The sequence below is a fragment of the Lissotriton vulgaris genome, unplaced genomic scaffold (genome assembly GCF_964263255.1).
Source record: "Lissotriton vulgaris unplaced genomic scaffold, aLisVul1.2 SCAFFOLD_3345, whole genome shotgun sequence".
NCBI lineage: Eukaryota > Metazoa > Chordata > Amphibia > Caudata > Salamandridae > Lissotriton > Lissotriton vulgaris.
The window spans coordinates 94,380-98,837 of NW_028248790.1; positions in this window are offsets into that span (position 1 = coordinate 94,380).

Below are 4,458 nucleotides of genomic sequence, written 5' to 3' on the forward strand. Positions count from 1 at the left end.
TTTAGATATATTTCCTTACTCGGATGTGAGGAAACCATAAAAGATACAGTACATCATAGAATAAATGAGAAAACAATTCATGATAATACACAGTAAAATGTAAAACAATACAGAAAAATAAAAACCAGCTGCACAAAATCAATTGCTTCTAGATAGTCTAGATCTATAAGCAGCCTGCAAGAAACTTAACACTGCACAGAGGGTGAAAGCATTGGGTAACAACTGTAAATGCAGGAGGGCCACTTTAGCATGCCTAAACTTCAAGCTTTTTAAAAAGGGCCGTAGGAAATATTCTCTGAGGAAAGAAAAATATTTACACACCAGTATGAAATATAATGTGTCCTGAGGAGATTGAAGACCACAGCCACAGGGACCTCGTTGACCTGGTGAGGGAAAAAACCCCGCCGGGGATGCTAAAAGATGATGGGGCTGGTTAAATCTAAAACATGTGATTAAAAATCTATTGTGAGCACTAGTTAAGGCCAACAAGTATGGTTCAATGCCGGGAAAGAGTTTAACAATGCGTATGCCCTTACTGAGCTCAAGATTTTCACAGTTCGCAGTTAAACATTTGTGGTGTAGGTCTTTCATGGTTTTAACATCCACCTTAGTTAAAGTGTCATGTGCAAAAACAATATCTGACCTGCCTATACCCTGGAAGGACTCCTTTACATAAAGTATCCAAGAATATTTTGCTCCAATTTCAAACAATCTGATACAATCATACAGTTTAAGTTCTTATGATCGGAAGTCCAAATCTTTATCCAACACACTAAGGGTTTAATTGCCACTTGGCCTCACAGGAAACCAACCCCTAGCTCTTCATGTACAGACCAAACTGGTGCACCTTGGGGGGACTCATAGGATCCGGTGTAGGAATTTATTTTCCCCACCTGTAAAATGTGTGGGGGCACATACCCCCAGATTTCACTGCCCTGTACTACTCTTGAGATACCTTTGGACTTGTACAGTTTTAAAATGACCTCTGGTGGCAATGAACCCAATCTACTCACAAAACTAGTGATGGCTCCCAGAATTTATTCAGTTCATTCAGCTACCCTTCCAAGAGGGCTTCCCACTGAAGCTTGTCATCAAATAACACTCCAGAATAGGGAAAGGCTGTGACCTTTCCAAGAATATGATTGCCAGCTTGAACACTTTTTGACCGGAGCACCCGTGGGCCCACCACTAGTACATTGGACTTGGTATATTTCACAGACAGGTCCAGTCTGTCCATAAAAGCCACAAACCGACTATTACACCCTGCAGGCCCCGGCCCGTATGGGCCATGAGCACCGCATCGTCCGCATAGAGTAGGCATGCCAGGGCTCTACTACCAACTCTAGGGGGTCTTACTGGAAGGCCAAGAGTGCAGCCTCATGGCCATTAATACAAACCGAAAATAAAAAAGGAGCTAAACTGCACCCTTGGCGCACCCCGTGTACAATTTAAATGATTGGTAAGGTCTCCTGCGTGTAAGACTTTCACTGCCGCCGATGTATGGGCATGGAGTGATATAAATAGATGTACAATACAGGGATCCACTCCCAATGAACCCGGTCAAATTCGGACGTAGGGTCCATAAAGACCATGTACATGACACCTGATTGGGCCTCAGTATACTTGGAAATCAGAAGGTAAGCATTGAGGCATTGATCCGATGTTGACAAGCCTTCACGAAAACCATTTTGGACTTCTGAAAAGATATGTTTATCTGTGGCCCACAACGACAGTCTAGATAAAAGTACCTGACCCAGGACCTTAACTACAACATCGATAAGGGAGATTGGACAGTAATATTGCGGCTTATCCTTATCTTCTTTTATGCAGATAGGCACTGCAATGGAGGTGGACCAGGATGACAATGTCCCCTTCAAGGCTGCTGCATTTAGAACTTGGGTCAATAGGGGAGCCGAGACCTCGGGGTTGTCATGAAAAATATCCGGGGGATCCTGGAGCCTTGTAGGAGGTGAAAAAATCGATGCTTAAGGTTACCTCATCCAAAGAGAAGCTAATGGGAGAGATCGCCACACAAAGGGGAATGTCTACATTACACTTGCCAATACAGGCTACACAGTAGACTTTTCTATAATGGGACACCCATTGGTCTGGTATAATGTGTTGGCATACTGTTGGGTTAGTTGGGTCTGCGTAACAGTAAAAAATAATAATTTACCAAAATAGGGAAGAGTCCCTCAGTTCGCCAGCTTTAGCTAGGTGCTCCCATGCCTGCTTTTGGAGATGACGCTTGCGCTCTCTTGTCGATTCTTTGTAAAGGCGTCATCCATGGCACCTGTTTCAGGGCTGCTTTTAGCCTCCTTAATGCCTGCGAGCATTTATGATCAAGCCATGAGGGGCGGCCTGAACCCGCTCCCACCTGTATAGTTAAGAGACCAGAAACTCTCTGGTCAATGGAGGAGAACGAGCTTAAAATCTCCTCACTCCCAGTGCTAGGATTCAGACATGTTTCTATCTCGTTCTAACATAAAGAGAAAAGGCTGCGATTGAAAGCCTGAACATTTTTGCTTGCCCATCTGAAGTGCCTACCCTGGTCGGTAGAAGTTAAGGGTTCCTGAAACTTACAGAGGCCTAAGATGGGATGGCCCAACCCAGTCCGTATCAATGTCATTGGATTGTGGTAGCTAAAAGCACTATCCTATATGTTAAATGTTCCAGGGTTCACCCCCAGAGGTGCTGTCACAAATATAAAATCTATAATTGTTGCAACCCCGCTTCCTTTATAGGACAGGGGCAATTGAGGAATAGGTCCGGGGTGCCAAAGGTCTAGGGTATTCACCAGGTTGTGAGTGAGTAACAAGTTATTTAAAACCTTTTCTTCCAATGTGTGCTCCATGGGAAGGTCCTCCGAAAGTGGGCATGGCTGGGCAATCAGCTGCTTCTTCACAAGAGATGGACACAAATGACAAATGAAGTCACCCACTAAAATAAAATTCATATGGCCACAACCATCCTTCTTTAGGTCATCTATTGCACAGTTTAAGGCATTAAGTTTGGAGGGTTCCCCCTCGCCCCTCTTAGCATTATAAAAAATTAATAATCAGCCCATGTGCAATTCTATGCCCTGAAATACCTTGGAATCCCATTTTAAAATCTTTAAATCTTTACATAGTTCTAGAGCCACAAATATAATAAGACCTCCACTGGCTCGTCCCATTGTTGAGTGTTACGCTGGACAAAAGATGGTCTTATACCCATCCAAAAAGAAAATATTCTTGGTCTCCCAAGTCTCCTGTAAACATATAATGTTAAATGACCTAATATATAGTAACCAACTGACATCAGTGAACTTGGAAGACAGCCCAGTCACAGTCCAGGATACAAGAATGAAATCTCTGCCGTTAATGTGATTTACAATAACCGGTGCGGGGGATGTATGGGATGGTAACTGGGGCCTCACTTGGGACGAATGACTAATCAAAGGGAACACTTGGGGTGATGGAGCTACCGTGATCTCATTAGGGCTTGATGTTGATAAGGAGCACACTTCCTCTACCCTCAGTCTCGAGGAGCCAGTCTGCCGAGGAAGGTGGATGCACAACTCTTCATCCTCCCGGAATCAATCCAGCTGGTTCAAATCGGCAAGGGTGAAAAAGAGTTTGCAAGGGGCAACAGCTGTCCCACATCTCCTTCAACAAGCCCACCCCTCGTGGGCAATCCCCTCTCTGGGCTGCTCAATGATGGTTTGTAGAAAAAGCCCAGTGGGAGCAATTTAATACAGGAAGTTAGGGAAAAAGATTTAAAAGCACCAGACAAGACTTTACGTGCTAACTCGGGATACCGTACCAATATTATAATACAGTCTCCCTCAAAAGATTTCCTAGATGGGCCTATCCACAACACCCTCCGTGCCATCGAAATATCCTTGTGATCCCTTTTTTTTAAAAAATTATATTTGTGATCCCTAATGGAATACCCGGAATGCCGGTCCAACCAATGGGAAACTTTATTATTTAGTTGCGCCTTGGATTCCTCATTATAAGCAGGTAGGCCAGGTACTCCTGGTAAAACCCCAGAATAGGGAGCACATGCTGGGGGAAGGTCAATCACAGTAGACTGGTAAATCCTAGATAGTTGCATCCCTGTATAGGGGGTGTCTTCAGTACCTAGGCCTTGGTGGACCCACACAGTGCTGGGTGCGCCAACTCCCGGGATACTAGAACCACCAGACCCTAGCATTGTAGATTGGGTCTCAACTCCCTTGGACTTCGGAGGAACATTAACATACGGGGCACCTCTATTACACAAGGGCGTGGCAAAAGGCATAATGTCCATGGTGGAGGCACACTGGCAGATAGCAAGGTGGATGTTTTTCTACAAATGACAAAAGAGTATCATTTTGCTTGCCAAGCCCCTCGTTGTTACCTCCTGTTTATCCAGTCTATTCAAAAGTGGGAATAACAACTCCGTAAAAGTCTCTGTGATATTATGTAGAACTGG